The 23,678-nt window shown below is 36.7% G+C and overlaps 1 protein-coding gene across 3 annotated transcripts in view; it reads left to right on the top strand.

Annotated features, from left to right (window-relative positions):
- Positions 1-23,678, top strand: part of GPR141 (G protein-coupled receptor 141) — a 188,099-nt gene that overhangs the window by 109,416 nt on the left and 55,005 nt on the right. Inside the window, exon 3 of one of the 3 annotated variants that reach the window (XR_014266433.1) lies at positions 4,730-9,721. The exons of the other annotated variants lie outside the window; for them this stretch is intronic. The gene's annotated coding sequence lies outside the window, so the exon portion shown is untranslated. Of the gene's footprint in view, positions 1-4,729; positions 9,722-23,678 lie in introns of those variants that run through there. 3 annotated transcript variants of the gene reach the window in all.

Genomic DNA, 23,678 nt, shown 5'->3' on the forward strand with positions numbered 1-23,678 from the left:
CTGCTAACCCCTTTGGTAATCATAAGTTTGTTTTCTATGTCTGTGAGTCTATTTCTGCTTTGTAAATCAGTTCATTTGTATCATTTTTTTTTAAGATTCCACATATGTGATATCACATGATATTTGTCTTTCTCTGTCTGACTTACTTCACTTAATATGATAATCTCTAGGTCCATTCATGTTGCTGCAAATATCATTATTTCATTTTTTATTATGGCTGAGTAATGTTCCATTACATATATATACCACATCTTCTTTATCCATTCATCTGTTGATGGACATTTAGGTTGCTTCCGTGTCTTTATTTTAAATAGTGCTGCTATGAACATTGGAGTGCATGTACCTTTTTGAATTAGAGTTTTCTCAGGGTATATGCCCAGGAGTGGGATTGCAGGATCATATGGTAGCTCTGTTTTTAGTTTTTAAGGAACCTCCATACTGTTCTCCATAGTGGCTGCACCGATTCACATTCCCACCAACAGTGTAGGAGGGTTCCTTTATCTCCACACCCTCTTGAAAAATCCATTCGTGATCAGGCCAGAATGCTGATCTCACAGACACAACTTCCCTCTGGTGCTGAGGTAATATTCCAGGGTTATCTCTACTTGGGCTGAATCAGCCTGTACTGGCACTTTTGCAGCAATGGGGAGGGAGGAGCATGTTGGCTTTTAATTTATTTTTTTTAACATCTTTATTGGAGTATAATTGCTTTACAATTGTGTGTTAGTTTCTCCTTTATAACAAAGTGAATCAGCTATATATACATATACCCTCATATCTCCTCCCTCTTGTGTCTCCCTCCCACCCTCCCTATCCCACCCCTCTAGGTGGTCACAAAGCACCGAGCTGATCTCCCTGTGCTAGGCGGCTGCTTCCCACTAGCTATCTATTTACATTTGGTAGTGTATATATGTCCATGCCACTCTCTCACTTTGTCCCAGCTTACCCTTCCCCCTCCCTATGTCCTCAAGTCCATTCTCTACATCTGTGTCTTTATTCCTGTCCTGCCCCTGGGTTCTTCAGAACCATTAAACCATCAAAATGTATTTTAAACCCAAATCAAAATAGAAAAATGGATTTCAGAGGCATCTCAAGCATTGGGCCAAAACTCAGGTTGAGATAAGACAAGAGAGCAGAACAAAAAGAACCTAGGTATCCAGCATTTATTGTGTGTTTGAATGAATGAATGAATGCATAAATACTGTTAAATGCTTCATATGTATATAGTATTTGTAAAATATTTATGTATATAAAATACATACCACATACACATACAGTTTCTTTACATTTTCCCAACAGCCCAGTAAGGTCATCATTGTAGTTGTTATTATTTTTACCAAAATTTTACTGATCAAGAAAGGTAACTAATTCAGGTTACCTGCTTAAATATGTGCTATTTTTACTAAACCTCCTAGGAACAAGGATTGTGTAAGTTTCCTTAGCTGTTCTGTCTTTCTTGTCCATACTGGCCATTTGGCTCAGTACAGGGCTTGGCCCTTACCTTGCCCCCTGTAAGAGCTAACAGCCCACATTAACCAGTGTCATGGTAATAAGAATGCATGCCCTCCTCTGCCAAGGCCAGTCAGGAAGCAGGTCTTGTGTTCTTACAGTATAGGCACTTCTGTTTGCAGAAGAGGCTGAATTTTTGGTAGGTCTTGCTTTGCAAAGCTTTGGTTCTCCCCTTGGGGCCTCACATGTATATACAGGACAGGCGCTGCTTATGAGTCCTTTATCATCAATTTTTTATTAGGTTTTCATATCTTTGGTGAGTCATTTAGATTACAAGCTGAAAAACTTATTTTTAAAACTGAAGTCCAGCCAGCATATTATCCCTCCAAAGTGTCTTTTAGTAAAAACAAAAGACACACATATGCCCCACACATAGAAAAAACTCACGCTGCCAAAAGACCCATCAAGGTCTTATTGTATATTAGAAGAGAGGCACTATTTCTCCAGGCAGCAGCCTCCTGGTCTCCCTGGAGACCACCAAGAGGACAAAAGCAACGTGAAAGTCATAGGAGCTTCATGGGCAGTGGAATAACAAAGGCTGATTGTAGCCTTTTCAGGTGAGGAGCAGTCCAGAGAAACAGCATGATTCAGATCCAGGAGCTATAATTTTCACTTTACCACTGACTGGCAAAGGAGACTTTGCAAGTCACTGAATTCTTTGTGATTCAGTTGCCTCATCTAAAAGTTAAAAACAAAAGATATTGCTTCTTCCTTCCTAAGCATTGATTATAGAAACGCTTAAGAGGAAAGACATATTTTCCAAGTGATTGAATTTGGACGCTCAACAAAGGACTCCAAGGTTTAGTAGTCATTAGACGATTTAATATTTGGCTTTTCTGAGCCTCATGTGTAAAATAATCCTCAGCTGAGATGAGCTCATGTATTTGAAACACACACCATGTATTCAAAGGGTAAACACACTGGCACCCAGTAAACATTTCCTACACAATTGTTAATATTATAAGACAGAGCATGATGTAATGATTTCTATAAACCACATGGTTTAGAAACAGACAAGCCTGGGTTGGATTCCTAGCCCTCATTTAACCTTGGTACAATAATAAACCTTGCTGTTTGAACACTTCTTAAACAGGGAAATAGTTTTGTTTTGTTTTGTTTTTAACATCTTTATTGGAGTATAATTGCTTTACAGTGGTGTGTTAGTTTCTGCTTTATAATGAAGTAAATGGGGAAATAGTTCTGTTGTGAGGAGTAATTATGTAAAGTACTTAGTGCAGTGTCTGGTGCATAGGAAGTACTCAAGAAATGGTGGCTTCTATCTGTCTAAATATTCATGCACCCATCCATTATGTGTCTGTATCTACAGTGTAGCTTATCATATTCTGCAATACCTGCTTCTCTGAGACCAAATCACACTGGAAATGTTGACTCACTGAATTCACAGAGCTGCATCCAAAGCTTAACCATTTTGCACAGGGGAATATTAAGATAAGAACATGCAACAAAAATACCTCCTTGAAATACTACCAGGTTGGAAAATTAAGGGCTCGGTGCACACACTGTGCTATGGGGTGCACAAACAGTAGTAGTTGCAGTATTTGTGGGTAATTATTAACATTTATCATCTCTGTTTCTTTGTACCACTATCTCAGTTTTCTCCTATAAATCTGGATGTTTTATTTTTTATTTGTGGTAATAATTTGGCCTGGCATCTTTGGAGTTCTCTGTTTTGCTATTACTTAATTACAGATAGTATCACTGAGAAAAAGCACTGGAGTTTTTGGTGCTCTAATGTCTGAAATAAATTTATGAAACTGGGACCAAGCCCCATGGTCAGCACATAGTAACTGTTAATGTTCTCTTTCCCCTCTAACCTAATTTCGTTGTCAAGGAAAGATATGTAGTGTGATTTAAGCAAAAGGATGATTATCTGAATAGGTGGAGTCTCATTACACCCAGCATAATGGCCTGTCATACTTGCTTGGTTATATCTGGAGTCTGCGTAAATGGGTATATATTGCCATTATATATAATGTACTTGATTTAAAAACATTTCCACAGATGGTTTCCTGTAAGTACTTGATCTTTTCTTTCCTTAACTTTATTAATCAGCCCTTTCCCTGATTTTTACTTACCTAGAGATAAATTAAACTCTTATTAGAACAAAAAATTTATCTGTCCTAAAGATATCTGATTTTCAGATCCTGAAATTTCTACAAATACTTTGCAGAGCTTATCACATTAAAAACTCTTACATTTTAATACTGTTACAGCATAAATGCTAAATATAAAAATATATTAGTTTTGATATTAGTATTGAATTCAGCACCTATTTAGCAGAACTATGTGTACAAAACAAAAGAGAACAAGGCACTACCTCCTAATAACAAGGTAACTAAAATATGGGCTTTGACTTCAATGAATATAAAGTCCTAGGGTAACCATAGTCAATTAAAAATTCTAAAAAGCCATGTCAAGTGCATCTGCTAGTATAGAATTTTTTAAAATAGTATTTTTATAGTTGGCTCAGCAAAGCATTTTCCTTCTAGGCTATCTAATTCTGAAAGCACACACAAAATTAGATGTTAAAATATTTGATAAAATGAGTTTCAAATGAGATAATCCCAGGTACAAAAATGCAGTTAAACACATTGTGTAAAGAAATTAATAATTAGAATGAAAGTCATAAATTAAAAGGATAAATTTTGCTGATGGAGCTAAAGCTGATACCTGAAGTATAGACTATAAGGCTAAAAGTAAAATATCCCGTTACTTAGTTTAATGATTAAATAGACATCAGTAGGTTTAATCTCTTTGATTTAGCAACCTGAGAATGAACTCATATTTACAAGAAAACCACAACTTTTGTATTTGTCTCTTGCTTGCTATCTGTTGTAGTATCTTGAAGATGAGAGATAGAAAAAAATTGCTTAAAAGTTCAGACTATAGTTGATAAAACTGTACTGTATAATTGAAATTTGCTAAGAGAGTAGAACTTAAATGTTCACCCCCCAAAAAAGAAAAGATAAATATGTGAGGTGATGGATATGGATGTGTTAATTAACTAGATGAGGAGAATCCTTTCACAGTGTTTACATATATCAAATCACTATGATGTACAATTTATCTTACAACTTTATATGTCAATTATGCCTCAATAAAATGGAAATTAGAAAAAAAGTTCAGACCTTCATTTAAGTTAATAATGTAGTAGCTTTAAACATCTATTCTGACATTAATGGCTTTCTATTTTTATTAGGAATCCTGAGAACCTGTGCTGCTTCCCACCCCCTAATTCTCTGCCAGAGGCTTTGAGTTGGGGAAGGAGATTTTGAAAGATACAGCAAGATTTCCTGCTCCACAATAAAACAATTAAATGAGAATTTCTGAGAAGTTGCCAAGAACAATCAAGAAAGATGTTGATTTTTCTGCAGAACACTCACTGAAGAATAACATTGCATCTTAGTCAATGAGCAGATTCTCATTATTTATTTAGATTTATCTGGCAGTTATTCTCTGAAGGGCTCATTAGAGGAAATTATTCCAAGAGCATATACATTTACAGACATGTTATTTATCCCTATGTTTACTTTCATATTTTTTCATATTTTACCCACAAATATGTCTTGAATCTAGTCACATTTCTCTATCTCCACCACCGTAAGCTTTCTTTTTTTTTTTGGCTGTGCCCTGCGGCATGTGGGACCTTGGTTCCCTGACTAGCGATCGAAACTGCGCCCTCTGCATTTTAAGCGTGGAGTCTTAACCGCTGGACCACCAGGGAAGTCCCTCACCACCCTAAGCTTAATACAGACTATCACCGTCTTTCACTTAGATGAGTGGCATAACCTGTAAACTGGGTTTCCCACCTCCACTCTTGCCTTCTCCCATCTGTTCTCTACTCCACAGTCCCGTGATGACTTTTCTGCAAAGAAGCCAGCTGGGATTTTGATAAAGATGACATTGACTCCATAGATCAGTTTGGGGAGTATTATCATCTTAACAATACTAGGTCTCTGATCCACGAACATATTTACATTTTATTAGTTTTCTTCTAATTTCTTTCAATGGTATTTTGTAGTTTTGGCAGTACAAGTTTTGCAATTCTTTTGTTAATTTTACATCTAAGTATTTTATTCTTTTATTCCTTTTGATGCTATTAAGTAAAATTGTTTTTTTAAAATTTCATTCTCAGATTATTCATTGCTGCTATTGAAATACAATTGATTTTTATAGGTTGATCTTATATTCTGTAACCTTGCTTAACTCATTAATTAGTGATTCCTTAGGATTTTCTATATTAAATATAATGCCACTTGAAACGAGAGGTGGTTTTACTTCTTTCTTTGTAATCTGTGTGTCTTTTAGTTCTCCTTCTTGTCTAACTGCTCAGTCTAGAACCTCCAGTACAATGTTGAATACAGGTGATGAGAGTGGTCATCCATGTTTTGCTCCTGACCTTAAAGGGAAAGTCTTCAGCTTCACCATTGAGTATATTAGCTGTGAGACTTTTGTAGATGCCTTTTATCAGAGAGAGGAAATACCTTCTATTTCTAGTTAAATTTTTTCTCATGAAAGCATGTTGAATATTGTGAAATGCTTTTTCTATATGTCTTGAGATTATCATTGGTTCCAGAACCCCTGCAGATACCAAAATCCAGTAATGTTCAAATCTCTTATATAGAATGGTGGAATAGAGTCAGCCCTCCGTATCTGGGGGTTCTGCATATGCAGATTCAACCAGCTTCGAAATTTGATATGCGGTTGTTGAATCTGAGGATGTGGAACCCGAAGATACAAAGGGATACAAAAACTATAGTTTTTGTCTTCTTTCCTTCCATTCTTCAGATTACACAGCCTCTATCAGTTTATCTTTGTGTTTGCTAATTCTTTCTTCTGCCAGCTCAAATCTGTTGAACCAATTCAGTGAATTTTAATTTCAGTTATTGTACTTTTCAACTCCAGAATTTCCATTGATATTCTCTATTTGGTGAGACATTGTCATCATTTTTTTTTTTACTTCTATAACATGCTTCTTTTAGCTCTGATGTTTATAATGGCTGCTTTGAAGCCCTCAAAGGCAATTTCTGTTGTCTACTCATTTTTTCTGTTTCCGGGCAACACTTTCCTGTTTATTTTTGTCTTATCCTTTTTTGTTGAAAACCAGACATTTTCAATAACATATTGTTGCAAACATGAATACAAATCTGTCTCCTCCCTATTTTCTTTGGTATTCTTATTGTTTTCTTGCTTATTAATTTAGTGACATGGCTGGGCTAGTTCAGTGAAGTCTATTTCCCATGTAGTGTGCATGCTCAGATGTCACTCCCTAAAGGGTGCAGCCTTGGGCATGTGCATAGTTTCACTGACCTCCTTCCCCAGGGATGAATATGGCTTTAGCTGGTTCTCTTTGACTGTTTCTTTCCCTGAACACCCTGTTAAGCTTCAGGCTGGTTATCACACCAAGCTGTTAGCCTCCACTATTTGCCGGCTGATTTCTCTATTGTTTTTGACAACACCTTGGGTCATAAATTGCTCCACCGTCTGATTCAATTAGAGTTGGGCCCCATTGCAGAGGTAGTCCTTGAGGCTTGATTTACCCCAGGAGAGCTCTTCTTAGCTATCTTGTTCTCTGGTTCTCTCTGTTATACTTCTAGCTGCTTTACCATTTTCCTTGTTCCTATCAAGGAGACTCCTCTTAATTGCTTACCTCCAAGAACTCTATTGCTTTCATCAGTGCCCTTGAGCTTGAACACCCTCGTGCTCTGTTACAAATAAAGAGGTACCTTTCCTGATTTCTCTATTTTAACTTACATCACCTGTCACTCTCTCTTCATTTGCCCTACTTTATTTTTCTTCATAGCCCTTGCATTGACCTGACATTACATTACATATTTATTTATCTTATTGTCTATCTCCTCCATGATAATATAAGCTCCCTGAGGGCAGCTTAATGCTGTATACATGATTCCCGTGCCATATGCGTAGTTCCTAGAATTCTGCTTAACATACAGTAGGCATACTAAACAGTGGTTGACTAAGTGATTTAGTGAATAATGAAGGAATAAATAAGTCAACAAACACCACTATCTGCTGAAAGGAAAAGGGAAAATTCACAGCGAGAGTCAAGTCGTTGCATGCAGATGACTATTCAGAAAGCCAAGAAGTCTATGATGAAAAAAAAAACATGTTGAGAAAATGAAAATGACAGTGAGATGAGTAGGTCTAATGCCCCAAATGAAGATGAACTCAATAATAATGATGATGATGATGATACTAATGACAGTAACCACACAGCTAACATGAACTAATGCTTATAGGAGGCTGAGCCCTATGCTATGTTTGAATCCATTATTTCATTTAATACTCACAATGATGCTTTGAAGGAGGTACTGTTTTGCAGATTGTATAGTGAGCAAACAAAGGTTAAGGAGTAAATGTAGGGCAGTAACACAACTAGCAAATGACAAAACTGGGTATCCAGACTGGGCAGTGAGATTTCAGAGACTATTTTATGAAATAAGCTATGATAGTATGCCTAAACATACATGATATTAGGAATTAAGGAAATGGTTAAAAATAAAGGAAATAAAATCAGAATCTTCACAGATGCCAAGAGCTGTGGGTAAAAGTGAGGTCATGTTCATATTAATTCTCAAATTATTTTGGCTTATTAACTTATTTCTTGGTCCCCTGTGAAGTCAATTTCTGCAGCACCCCCCCTCCCACAAAAGTTCTGAGGGATTCCTACAAGGTATGTCATTTGTCTCACAATTATTACAAATGTGGTCTAGGTACTGCTGTTTTTCTTCACAAGTTTCCAATGGGCTTACACCACCTCCTGCTGGACCTCCTGGTCTCCATGGGTGTCCTGTCACTACTCTGTGGCCCCCATCATCAATGCACTAATTCACAGGACTAGAATCATGATAGTTAATGGATTCTGAGCAGAAACGAGGACCATGCTCATCGTACTCACTCTGTGTTGCACTTCATCTGTGGTCTGGAAATCCAAGTAACCCTACTCATGCCTGAAAGTCTGAAAGTGTTCCTCGTAAAAAGAGATCTTTTAGCCTCTGTAAGACTTAGAACTGAGCCCATGGACTCAGTCTTGGGAAGATACTTGAAGTTGCTTCCATTAGCCCTTTTTAAACCTTTATGTATTCATGTAAACCTGCATGTGCAGCCTCCTTTCTCTTCTTAAACCAAAGCAAAAGCACTTGCCCAAATGGATCTATGTGAACTGATACCCTTTAAGTGCTGTTTGCTAATCATGATCAGACACTGTTGAATTCCAGCACTGGTGCAGCCTCAGCTTTAATTGATTGCTTCTGTTTGTCTCCAAAGCTGTTACTCCTGACATTATATTTTATTTTCACATGCAGTTAATTTTCCAACTTGTATGTTATCCTAAGTTTGTGGACCACCAGGGAAGCAACTAGCAAAACGGAGACATGTTGCTTGTCTTCTCTAGGGTTCTAGTCTCTAAAACTCATTGCTAGAGACTTCTGTAGAGAATAGTTACTGAATACGCAAGTGATCAGTTGGGGAAATGTGTCAAGCTAGAGGAAGGGGATTGCAAGAGTATGCAGTTTCCTTACATTGCATTGGGAGGGAGTGATGTCTTAACTCTAAAGAATTAGAGCAGTTTTCAGCTCTGATGGAGAATGTGGTGAAAACAATGTATACTCTGAAGTCAGACAAACTTGGATTAGAGTCCTGGTTCTTTCACTTCAACTGATTTTAGCAAACATGCCTTGATTGCCTACTGTATATGTCATCCACTACTAGGCACTAGTGACAGAGATGAATAAACGATTATCCTGAAATGATACAGTTCAAAGTCTAGATGGGGCAAATCACTTAAAAGTATAAAAAATTAGATAAAATGATGTACTAGATCAGGTGTAGTACGAAGATACCTATTGTTTGAAATTATATCAAGTTAATTGTTCTTAAGCCTCAACTGAATTTTTCATCTATAAAATTGATCATAATACTTTAAAAGATCATTTAAGGCTTGGAAAAATATACATATATGTATATATGTATACACATACATACACATACAAACACACACACACACAGAAAGAGACAGACAGAGAGTAAATGATAAAGCAAACCCATACATCTTTACCAAGATTTGCCTCTTGTTAACAAGGTTAAATAACCTCTTCAAACTACTGCTGTAAGTTGAAGGATTCAGCACTTGCACCTCTTTCCTCTTCTGTCCCAAAGTTCACTGACAGATCTGAAACATGTATTTTAAAAGATATAATTTCCAACAGTGATGGGGAAAAAAATGAAAGTCTGCTGTCAGTAGAGCAGAAGTCTTGAGGCATTGCAATTATGAATCAGAGCTAAAAGAATACAACCCAAAATACAGGCTGGAGAAAAGTATCTCAGATGGGATTCTTTCCTCTCCAAAGAGATCCAGAGAAATTTTAAAGTCAGAGTCAACAAATGCAAACAAGGCAACCATTGGGGTAATTCATTAAAGGTCTTCCTTCAAAATAGCTGAGCTAGTTGGGGGCTGCTGCTTCTCCACTTACACTGCCCGCCAGCGAAATCCCTGGGGAGACTGGGCTGGACCAATAGGCAGAGCAGAGGTGGAGATAAGGCTCTACCTTTGGGTGACAGCTGGGAATTAAAAATGGAAAAGGAGCAGTAGACACCAGGCTTTACCCCTAGATTAAAGCCAAGGCAAGAACTGCTGTAGAGAAAGTTCTGACATAGAGATTCCCAGAGAAGCATTTGGTTGACAGGAAGAATGGAGAGTGCCACTCTACTCACTTGACCTCCTGCCCACTCTGCCCAACCTCATCCCCAGCCCCTCCTCTCAACAAACACCACTAGTCCATGATCAGGACTTCTAGCCACAGCAGCGGAATGAGAACTCTCTTTGGGGAATGAAAATAGACTCGTGACCAACCGTGTTTTACGTCTAACCCCTCAACTCAAAATACGAACACAGAGTTCTAAATCTTCAAAATTTCAAGAAGGCTAATAGTGTGAAACAGAGGCACTGATAAGATGAAGACAAAGGAAATATTCAAGGAAGCAGAGTTAATGGGGGAAACAAACAAACAAAAAAACATTAACAAAAGAGAATTCATAGATGTTATAAATTGAGACAGAGACCTTGGAAATTAAAAAGAAAACAGTAGATGAATTGAATTGCAAAGCTGACATGAGTAAAGAACAGATTAGTGGTCTAAGAGACTGAAAGAAGAGTCTCCCAGAATTCACTGCAGAGGGAAAAGTAGGCTGACATGGTTTGCAGAGGTTGGCTCTGACGCTATGCAAAAAAAATTATTCTCTGGGGCACTGTCACTATCAACAAAGCTGGTGTTTGCTCTGTATTTCAGAAGCTAAAGACCAAGAAGGGGTTTGAAACTCCAGTCCAGCTGGGTTTTAGTATTAATGGGATGGACTTTGTATTCCATAGAATTCATTTTATTTCATGTTATTTCCTTCTCCATGTTAAGGCTTTATGGCTGACCAAGAAAATGAGAGCCTGGATGTGTTTGCCAATGCGAATGGACCATCAGCCTCCGCCATCCGTTGCTCACAATTCTTTCCTAAGATCAGCCAGGCAATTGATGTGAAAGGTCTCCTAGGGAGGGTTATTTCTAAATGTCTTCTGGTGGATAGCTTTATAATCGATATAATCTGGAACTCAGAATAGCTTTCCTGTACCTGGTACCTAGTGAGGAGGAAAAGGCAAACTCAAACTCTCTGATCTGCTGGGGCTCATAACCCATGGTGGATATAAAATGCAGATGCTGTGTTTTATTAGGGAAACTGTTAATTTTACGACAGCAACTCTGAACTGCTTATATGATAAAAAACTCATACAGGAGTTTGCCACAGTTTTACGCTGCAATAGGATGCTTCTGCAAATGTTACGGGAGTGTGCTGTAACGTCGTTAAAGCAGGGCTGGGTCAGCGTGTGTGTTCCCAATGAGCTGCCTGCCAAAAGTTAGATACTTGTCCGAACCTATGCCTCAAGATAGGTCTTATCTGAAAGAACTTTCTCTGATGTGATAAATACATGCTTTCTGCCTAGACTGCTTATGTGAATAAAGGTGATTTTTTTAAATGACAAAGTTCTCTAAAATTACTGTGGCACAGACACTTTTAAAAGAGATTTACTATTTTGGGGAGGGGGGGAATGAGCAGCCAAAATGGGGGTCAGTTTTATTTTGGAATATTTTAAGGAAAGGGATGGGAAATTGATCAGGGAGTAAATTTCAAAATCTCTTAATGTGTGAGTTTCTAAAATCCCATATATAACGAGACAATTTTGTTTGTGATGACTCAGTTACGGTAGGAATTGTTGACTGATTTAACAAGACCCTAAAATTTAAAATGGGTGAGTTTACAGCTTAGAACTCATTTCAGAGCAAAGTGTCCTTCAAGATTATAACTGGCTACAGGCACTCATAATGCAATTCGCCGTCACTCAGGCTAATTCCTGAGAGGCCTGGGAGATTTTATGCACCATGGCTGGCAAGAGAATAGTCATGAAGCCCACTATGTACCAACTGAACAGATGAGAGCCCTTAAGTTGAAAGAGAAATTTGAAAAGTGTTAGGAGCAGTATCCAGATCAGATGTTTATTCTGGCAAAATTTTTAAACTAGAGGTTCTGCCCATTTTCTATGCTCAAAGATAATGCAGAGGAAAGAAAAAAGGAACCAGATAAATTTCAGAAGGTCTACACCTATTCTCACACAATTTTCCTGGGCAAGAAGTAAGAATGGCAGTGCTTTAGTGAAATGTCTGAGGTGGCTCAGAATGTTTAACAATTGGATAAAGATTCCAACGATTTGAAACCTTTAGCAGTCTGAAGATGGATCAAACTGGATTTTATATCATACTCTTCAGAACTGCTTCAAGTTTGCTCTAGAACCCTGCATCTAACTACAATTGTTTCTGTTAATAGCAGAAGGCCACAAAATATGGCCCACGTGCCAAATCTGACCTGCTGTCTGTTTTTATAAATTCAGTTTTATTGGACCACAGTCATTGGTTTATTGTCTATGACTGCTTTTGACTTATAAGGGCACATTTGAGTAGTTGTGGCAGAGCTCATATGGCCTGCACAGCCTAAAATATGTACTATCTGGCCATCTACAGAAAAAGTTTGCTGACCCCTGCCTAAAGCATCCCATAAAATGATATATTTGGGCTTCCCTGATGTTGCAGTGGTTAAGAATCCTCCTGCCAACGCAGGGAACACGGGTTTGAGCCCTGGTCCAGGAAGATCCCGCATGCTACGGAGCAACTAAGCCCGTGCGCCACAACTACTGAGCCTGCACTCTAGAACCCACGAGCCACAACTACTGAAGCCGGTGCACCTACAGCCCGTGCTCCGCAACAAGAGAAGCCACCACAATGAGAAGCCCACGCACCACAACGAAGAGTAGTCCCTACTCACTGCAACTAGAGAAAGCCCGCACGCAGCAATGAAGACCCAACTCAGCCAAAAATTTAAAAAAAAAAAAAAAAAGATATATGCTTCCTGAAGATGCTTATTCAAACTAGGACACAGAGTGGTGAATAACAATGTGTTACAAAAGATAATGAGTGCATCAATATAGATAAAACTCAACTCAAATTAAACTTTGTTGTGAGCCTGTCCAGTGGAGAACCTAAAACCTGCTGGGGTCACTATTGTGACATTGGCCCTGTTACAGGATGTACCCACAGATATTCCAGTCTATTGGCACCATAGCTACAGGAGGTTTAATTCTCTGTATATCTACATGGTTGTGATGCAGCATCAGCTGGTTGGAGACAAGCCTGTGCCACTGAAGAGCTGTGTCCTGGGCTGCAGTCAGAGACATGACATGATGAGGATCATTTTTCACAAGTCTCACTAGAGGTGGCAAACAGCCATCCTTGCAGCATTACCACATCAGGATAAAGGCTGACCAGGACCAAGATATATCATTTAGATTTATATTTTCAAAAAGGTGAAATATTTAATAAATAGAAAAGAAATATTATTTTCTATAGTTATCCTAGGGCCACTCTTATTTCTCTTATTTAAAGCAAAGTTTTTGAGGAGAGTGATGTGGACATAGTGGTGGCAAGAGTCATTCCCTTTTTCTCTTCTTTTTGATTCACAACTAACCAGACATCCATAACCCATCAAAAGTGCCTCTGCACAGTACACCAAGACACCCGGGAAAGCCACCTTTCCACCTGTGAGAAGTAGGTGGATAGGACCTCAGAGGAGGATGTGGATCCAAGGGAGTCATAGCCTGCCCACCCCCACTTGCTACCAAAAGGAAGAAGGTAATCTGGAGAGTGCAAAACTGGGCACTCATGGGAGATAGAGAAGTTGTAGAGGTGCAGCCCACCTGACAGGAGAACTCAGCAAGCCATCAGAACAGGATGGAGATGAGTTTGGAGGCAGAGGAAAAGGAGGAACAGGCCAGGGGAGCCTCACAACCCAGACTGACACTGCCACTTGCTGGGATTGTGGTGGTGGCAGGGGCGACCTCTCTGGCAGAGGAGGTGGAAAGTGAAAGTGTGTAGCATGGAGAGTCTGTTCAGTAAAACAAACCAAAACCCTGTGTTATAGCACCATCTTCTGGAAAGCAAAAGAAAAGTTTCCAATTGCTAGATTGTTGAACTCTCAGAATCAAAGTAAACAAAGCCTTCCTTCCGTAAATAAGAAAGGTATCTGACATTTCACATGCAACAGAAGAGGCACATTTCATCAACCACTATGAAAAATCACGTTAATACGGTATCACGAAAAGAAAATGGCAATTCTCCAGCGGTAAATTTCAAATGCATGAAGTATTGCAACTTAACTGATAAAAGTTAAAAATAGCTGTTATGAAGAAATTCAACAAGCTACAGGAAAACTCGGAAAGACAAGTTAATGAACTCAGGAATAAAATTAATGAACAGAGGGAGTACTTTACCAAAGAGATTGGAATTATTAAAAAGAACCAAACAGAAATTCTGGAGCTGAAGAACTCAGTGAATGAGATAAAGAATGCATTAGAAAGCATCAGTAGATCTGACGGAAGAGAGAATAAGTGACCCAGAGGATAGAAATTTAGAAACGATTCAGGTGGAAGAGAAGAGAGAATTAAGATTTATAAAAAGTGAAGAAATCCTGTGAGAGCTATCAGTCTCTATTGGGAAAGCCGATATAAGAATAATGGATCACTATAGTTAATAATACTGTATTGCATATTGGAAGTGTCTAAGAGTAAATCTTTAAAGACCTCATCACAAGGGAAAAAAATGTATCTATTTAAGGGGACAGATGTTCACTAGACTTACTGTGGTAACCATTTTTCAGTATATATAAATATCAAATCATTATGTTGTATATCTGACACTAATATAAAAATTAGTTATATGTCATCTATACCTCAGTAAAAATTTTTAATAAAAATAAATAAAATTAGGAATGACGACATTAGATGAACTTGATTCATAGTTGTGTCCTCATCACAAAAACACCACATTTAACTAGCTATTTAATTGCCTGAGATGGCGTGTAAGAGAAATATATGTATTTTTTAATACTATCATAGCTTGTCAAAACCTTGTGGTCCTATCCTGACCGCTATCCCTACTGGGAGATAAATTCAAACTAATTTAGTGATGACAATTTAGTGGTCCAGACGACTATCTTTCTAGTATTGAAGAACTGAAGGAGCAACTGTAGATATCTACTGATTTTATTTGCTTTGGGCAATACTGTTCCTAGAAAAGCAGAAGCAGGGGTTCTTTGTATGCTCTACCTCCTGTGTTGGCCATGGAGAAAGAAGTGTGAATAAGTGAAAAGGTAGCTTTCACATCTTTCATTCAGAGTGTCATGCACCTATAGGACACTTTTGGATGCGGCATTAAAAAATACATATAATAGACATAATAATAGCACTATTCTACAGAGTTATCTGAGGACTATGTAAGACAATGTGAAGAAAATACTTACTGAAGGCATAAATATCCAGTAGATGCTAGCTAACAGGATTACTAATCATTATTAATCATTAATGCAACTCTGACTAACATGATACCAAGTAATAACAATATTGATGTCCTGGGTATATACCCAAAGAAAACGAAAACACCAACTCAAAAAGATATATTCATCCCAGTGTTCATAGAAGCATTATTTACAATAGCCAAGATATGGAAGCAACCTAAGTGTCCATCAGCAGATGAATGGATAAAGAAGATGTGGTTTATATATACAATGGAATACTACTCGGTCATAAAAAAGAATGAAAATTTGCCATTTGCAACAACACAGATGGACCTGGAGGATATTATACTTAGTGAAATAAGTCAGACAAAGACAAATACTGTATAATATCACCTATATGTGGAATACAAAAAATAAAAGAAATGAGTGAATATAACAAAAAAGATTAACAGATACAGAGAACAAACTAGTGGTTACCAGTGGGGAGAGGGAAGGGGGAGGGGAAAGGTAGAGGGTTAAGAGATGCAAACTACTATGTATAAAATAAATAATCTACTAGGGTATATTGTACAGCCAATATTTTAAAATAACTACAAATGGAGTATAATTTATAAATATTTTGAATCACTATATTGTACAACTAAAACTAATATAATAGTGAAAATCAACTATACCTTAATAAACAAAACAACAGTATTACTGTTAACAATAATCTTGGGCAAGTTATCAAAATATTTCTGAGTTTTTTTCCATCTGTAAAATGAGACTAATGATTCCTACTCCCTACAATTGCTGAGGGGATAATATAATTATTGATTAGTTTTAATTGAGATATAATTGACATATAACATATCAGTTTCAGGTATACCACATAATGATTTGATATTTGTATATATTGTGAAATGATCACCATAATAAGTCTAGTTAACACCCAACCCTGCACATAGTTACAAGTTTTTTTTTTCTTGAGAAGAGAACTTTTAAGATTTACTCTCAGCAACTTTCAAATATACAATACAGTATTAACTATTTCCACCATGATGAACATTACATCCCCAGGGTTTATTTATTTTATATAAAATTCTTAGTATCTGCTTGGCACATACTAAGCATCCATCCATCCATCCATCAACCAATCCACTCACTAAGCAATCATTTATTGAGTGTATACAATGTGTTTTGTGCTGTTGTGCTAAGTTTTGGTCAATTGGATGTAGATAAATCACAGTCCCTAATTTCATGGATCTCATCTTCTGTTGAACTGTACATGACATATGGATATAGGATTAAACAAATGAGTTTATTATGGTAGAGAAATTAAGCTTCTGATGAACAAGTTGGGGATGATAGCAAATGAGAGAGAGTGTGTGAATGGGAAGACTTGTATTCCCAGGTGAAGGAATTCAAAGACATAGAGACACTCTCTAGCAGAGTGCTGGCCCATGTGATGAGGCCCATGAGTGATGTTGCACAAGCAGATGACAGGTTCCCCAGCAAAGGCAGGAATCAAACTAACACGCAGCTTCTGGAGCTATGCTGTTAAGTACAATGCCTGGCACAATAAGTATTCATTGAATAAATGAATAAATTTATCCTTCAAGAAAAAAAATGTACTCTGGAGACACGGTGACCAAAACAGAGAACTGAGACAAAAATGTTAAGTAAACAGAAAACCTGGGGAGATTTTTTTACAACGAGAATGAAACTTTGGGGGCTGCTAAAGGAAAGGTCTATTGCAATTGTCTCTTAAAGTTCTCTGGCAAGAGCCGGCCATTCTCCAGTAAACTCTCTCAACCTCTCACTTGAGGAGTGAGTGTTAGGTAACCAAGGAAACCATCATTGATGAGTTCCAGGGTAGGGCTCAATCAGGTAGGGAGGCTTCCTGGAACTGAAAAAGCCAAATCTGTCTTAAGCTACAAGGGGCAAGCACAGATCCACTAAGGGGAAGACAAAGCCAAACAGTCGGGAGCTGGGTGTACATAGAAATGGATGATGAGGCAAGAAGTTAAGGTTAAGATTAAGAGAAAAAGCCCAAGACTATTTCTGTAAACGGGGTGGGGATGTGTGAAGCTCAGATTAGGTGCTGGCCTGGCTTAGCCTAGAATAAAGGTTTCTGGTGATCCAGTTACTAGATCTATTTGGGGTGTGTGTGTGAAAATTATTGGTAAATAAATACATTGAAAACTGAAATTCTTCCCCAATGTTCTAAGACTTCCTGCCTAAGTCAAAATACCATTAGATTTCTTATCTATTTATAGGAGGGCAGTCTCCTACAGTGCAAGGGCTGATGCTCTGCTTCTAGAAAAACAAGTTCTGTTTTAAAAATGGCACCATGAAGCTTGTTTCCTAGGAATTACATAGACCTTGAATCTAGTCCCTTGCTGAGAGGAAGTATAGATTTGAGGTACATTTATGTTTCCTCATATAATTCATTTGTCACCCTAGCAACTGCCCTGAAATGCCTTATAATATCCTGACATGCATATAAATAGAACTGCTCATACTATGAGAAGCCAGGTGAGTGTTATTAGTTATTCCAACAACAGAAGTACTACGGTGTAGACCTCAGGGTGGGAGCCACAGTTTGAATATCAGGGCATCATCATCATCATCATTGTCATCCTCACTATGGTCATTGTCATCATCACCTTCCTGTATAACAGTACTTCTTTACAGGTGACACCTTTTTTAAAATAACTAAATATAGTGTCTGAATGCATTAAATAGTAAAAACCTTGGGCCTTTGCACTCATGGGGATGTTTGATAGTCTCTGTTTCAGAACATTCTGTATGTGGAGTTTGCAATTCATGGAATAATTTACAGGGAAAATGCTGCTTTAGACAAAGTTCATGCACATCATAACACAGATCAAAGCAAAATTCTCCAGCAGAGGCCTAGGCAATTAGCCTATTGTCTTAATTAGCAAAATGAGGCTCAGAGAGTCTATGTGGTTTTTCTGAGGATACTCAGTTACCTAGGTGAAAGGGAGGAACTTGAACACAGATGAATTTCCAAATCCTTGTGTTCTACTGTGAGTACAGAGTCCACATGCTAATTCACGTGGCTGGAAAGTTAAATTGTGACAGGGATATCTTGGACATGTTACCAGAATGAAGATGAACAATATTCATTAGACGTAGGTTATGTGGTTTTCATCCAGGCATTCAGCAAGGTAGCTGCTGGCCATATTGACATTCTGGAATCATAGGCTGTATGATATCTGGAGAATGGCTCTAGCTGAAGGACACACATGAATGGACTGTTGCCCAACTGGAAGCTTTCAGGTGGCTGAGAGAGGCCTTGAACTTCAGTTATGTTCTGTTGGACATCTTGAATGACGACATGGTGATTAGATTTAGGATCCAAAAAGTTATGGAAAAGCCTGGAGCAAAGTAAAGTTTAGCAAAGATCAATGCAAAGGTCTTCTCTTGGGTCTAAACCACAGGATGGTGGAAAATGTGCTTGTGGGAAGCTCTTAAAGAAAGCACCATATAACAAAGAAACATCGTTTCATGGGTCAGAGTACACTGAAGGCATTAGGTGCCATTCTGGATAAACTGTGAAGAAGGAGGAAGTTAACGAAGCGGAAGTGTATTGAAAGCAGAGTGGCCAGGAGGGTGGAGGAACTCAAAGCCACACCACACGAGTATTGTTTTAACAGAACACAGCTCCAGGCATGGAGAAGAGAAGACTGGACAGGTCAAGTATTATCAGCACTTACAGTGCTGTCGTATAGAAAAGGGATTAAGTTTTTCTCCGTGGTAGAGGGGGACTTGAACATGTGGGTAGATGGTATAGTGAGACATTTCAGCTTGTAAGTAACGAGTAGCTTTAAATGTCAGAGCTGTCAATGAACAGGTAGAGACTGGATGATTATGTGGAAGGTGTTTCTAGCATCAGTGCCTATCTTCAAACACTGAGATTCTGTGCTTCATAGATCCCTCTCCTGCCCTTTAAATATTTGACATTTTATCATCACCAGCCTCATTTTTATATGGGGTGCCAATATTGGAAATCATTCTTTTTATGTGATTAAGATGATTCTGAAGATCTGCAGCAGAGTTCAACCAAAGTGTACTTTGTACATTGATTTAATAGGTAAGAGCTGGAAGCTCACAAATGCCACACGCAAATTTTCTCTTAATGAGCTCTAAATATGGATTTGGAGCTAATTGTTCTGGCACTTATTTCAGTGGGGATGAAGCACTGACCAAACATATATCAAAGTGAGGAAGAGGATGTATTAGCATCATATCCAGGAAAATGAGCAACAACATGCAAAGAATTTGGAAAAGGAGGACATTCCATCTCAAGCCTCAAGGAAGAAAGAGACTGTTGGCTGAATCCTTATGTGGAAATAATAGAACTGTGAAAATAATTAGTGTTAACTCAAGTATAGCACCGAATTTCCAGTGAGGGTCATTTTTTCAAATAAACTTTTATTGTTTCAGTATAATGTACAGACAGAAAAGTGCACAAATTATAGTAGTACAACCACAGAATTACCAGGAGCAACCACCCGGACCAGGAGATAGCACAGAAGTCCCCCTTCTTTCAGTTACTCCTCTCATTTATCCCAGAGGTAACAACTACCTGATTTGTAATGTCATATCAGTTTTGCCAGTATTTAAATTTTGTATGAACATAATCACACAGTGACTTCTTTTGTGTCTGGCTTCTTTTTATTAATACATTGTTTGCAAAACTCATCTATGGTTTTGCATGTAGCAGTACTTCATTCATGTTCATGGTAAGAGCAATTCTATACATCCCACTTTTTTCTGATAATACGTTTTATTTTTGATTGACATCTGGGAGATTTTAGACTTGGGCTGTTATACTTACTGCTGTCTCAAACATTCTTGTAACATTTTTTGGAACACATATATACGCATTTTTTGTTGGGTGTGTATCTAGGAATGCAATCGCCAGTTCATGAGATATGTGTATACTCAGCTTTAGAAGTAAAGCTTTAGTTGTGCCATGTTTCCACCCCTTCTAGTAGTATATGAATATTCTATTCACTCCACACCCTCTGCAACACTTGGTATTTTGAGTGTTTATTGACATATATATACTAATATGTATAAAATAGATAACTAATAAGAACCTGCTGTATAAAAAAATTTTTTTTTAAATTTCAGCTATCTGGTGTATAGTTAGTGATATTCCATTGCAGTTTTTATTTGCATTTCCCAAATCACTAATAAGAGTGACCAACATTTTGTGGGTTTATTGGGAAATTTTTTGCAAATTGTCTGTTCATGTATTGTGTGTATACTAACTTTATTGTATTATCTGTCTTTTTCTTATTGATATATATTTGATATGAGTCCTTTGTCAGTTATATGAACTACAAAAATCTGGAATTTTTATGTATAAAATCAGGGCTCTTGCAAATAAAGATAGTTTCATTTCTACTTTTCCAATACTTATACCTTCTATTGATTGTCTTGCCTCATCACACTGGGTTAAGATAGATCCTAGATTAGAATGCAATGTTGAATAGTATTCTAATAGTCAGAAGTCATCCTTGACTTATACCTGATATCAAAAGAAAAGCTTTCAATATTTTCCACTGAAGCATGATGTTTGCTATAAAATGTTGTAAACATCCTTCTATTCTTAGTTTGTAGGTTTTCTTTTCTAAAATCACAGATGGATGCTGAATTTTATTGAGTGATCTTTCTGCCTCTATTTGAGATGATTATGATTCTTCTCCTCTATTCTGTTGCTGTGGTGAATTGCATTCATAGATTTTCACATGTTATACCAGCTTGCCCTCCTGGAATAATTGTATTATCATTTGTATATATCACTGGATTTGCTTTGCTATCATTTTGTAAGAGTTTTGTATCTATATAAACAAGAGAGTGGGCTCCCTTAGGTCCTTTAATGTAATGTTCTTACCAGTATTTGCTACCAAAGTTACAAGGACCTCAAAATATGACTTGGGAAATTTTTCCTCTTTTTCTGTCTCTGGAATAGTATATGTAAGATTGATTTTTATTTCTAAATGTTTGGAGGAATTCACTAGTAAAACTGCCAGGCTTGGAAATTTGTTTTCAAAGGATGTTAGTTACAGATTCAATTTCTTTACTACATATTAAACTATTTGTATTTTGCATTTCTTCTTGTGGTATTTTGGCAGTTTTGGAAAATTATGGCTTTTTAAACCATTTAATTGTTTCATTGAAATTATTACTCTAAAATTGTTATGATATCCTCTTGTTTTCATTTTCTTCACTGTGGGATCTGTACTGAAATCCCTCCCTCGAAAAAAATTATTCTTGATATTTGTGTTTTGTGCCCTCTTTCTTTTTTTCTTGACCTGTCTTTCAGGGATTTATCAAATTTTAAAACCAACTTTTTTTTTTTAAAACCAACTTGTATATTGATTTTCTCCAGTGCGTGTTTGTTTAATATTTTATTGACTTTTGCTTTTATTTTTATTATTTGTTTCTATTTGTTCTCCCTAGGTTTATTTTTCTTTTAACTTATGGAGATGGATGCTTGGAGAATTTATTTTCAGCTTCACTCCTAATATAAGCATTTAAGTATGGTGTTAATTGTGTTCTGAAAGATTTGACAAGTTGAAGTTTCATTATCACTCAAAGAAAAAGTTTCCTAATTTTCATTTGTATTCATTTTTTTTAGCCTTTGAATTATTTAAAAGTACATATATCAAGAACTTTTCTAACATAAGGAAGTTTTAATATTATCTTTTTGTTATTGATTTCTAGCCTAACTGTACTGTTGTCAGAAAATATACTCTGTATAATTTTAGTTTTTAGATCTTTGTTGAGATTTCCTTTATACCCATCACTTAGTTAACTGGCTTTGACATTTGATGTGAATTTTGCTCTTGCTGGATACAGGGTATGTATATTAGGTCAAGTTTATTGATGGCATTGTTAAAAATCTCCTATATCCATGTGGAATTTTTGTCTGCTTGGTCTATCAGTTACTAAGAGACATCTGTTAAAACTCTCCCTATGATAATGGATTTGTCCATTTTCCTTTAAATTGTGTCATCATTTTGCTTTATATATTTTGAAACTACACTATTAAGTGTAAGAAATTTAGAATTGTAATATTTTAGAAAGATTGTGGCATTTATCATAATGAAATTCCCATTGTTTATTGCCAATAATGTCTCTTACTTTATTGTCTAATATCTCTGATAAATATATAGCTATACTGAACTTCTAAAAAATTTTTTTTCATGTTACATATTTTTCATTCTCTTATTTTAGCCTTTTTGTGTTGTTGTATTTCAGGTGTGTCTCTTTGAAACATTGAGTTGCATGTACTTTTTTCCATCTGATCTAAAAAACTTGTTTTTGACTGCTTACTTATTTACATATTATTATTATATTAAGGGTTTTAAAGTTACTTACTGACTCTTGTTTTCTACTTGTCAACTCATTCTTTTCCTTTTCTTTGGGCATTTTTTGGATTAATATTTTTATCATTTCTTTTTTTTCTGTTTTATCTTGTTAATTATATGTTATGTCTTTATTATTTTAGCGGCTACCCCAGAGATTACAATGAGTATTCTAGACTGATTAAAGTCTAAAATAAATCTGTACTTCTACCACCACCAAGAAGATGTAGGGATTTTAGGACACTTTAATTGAATTTACCTTCTTCTCATGTTTTACTCTATTATTGTTATGTATTTTGGTTCCCCCAATATTTTGAACCTCACTAGGCATTATAATTACTGTTACCATAATATCTTCAAAATGTATTTAGGTTTACCCACGTGTTTACTCCTTCTTTTGCTCCTTCCTTTCTGCTTGCAGTTCTGGCTTCCATCTTGGATACACTTTTGCTCTTGAACAACTCCTGTTAGTTCCCTTAGTTCATGTCTGCAGGTTACAAATTATCTTATTTTTGGTTTGTCTGGAAATGTTATATATTGACTTCAAGATAATTAGTATATTCATTGAATAAAGAATTTTAAGTTGGCAGTTATTTTCTTTCACAATTTTGAAGGTGTTCTTTCATTTCCTTTGGGTTTCATTGTTGAGGAGTTTGTTTTTACTCTTATTGTTGCTCCTTTAAAAATAATTTTCCCTCCTCAAACGGATTTTAAGATTGTTTCATTTGTTTGGTTTTTAGCAATTTTTCTAGATGTGGATTTTTTAACTAGGTGTGGATTTTTTTCATTTCTACCCTGTTTTAGGTGCATAGTGTTTCTTGAGTCTATGTCTTTTTAAAATTATATAATTAAAAA

Source organism: Balaenoptera physalus, assembly GCF_965194825.1.
Source record: "Balaenoptera physalus genome assembly, chromosome: 8".
NCBI lineage: Eukaryota > Metazoa > Chordata > Mammalia > Artiodactyla > Balaenopteridae > Balaenoptera > Balaenoptera physalus.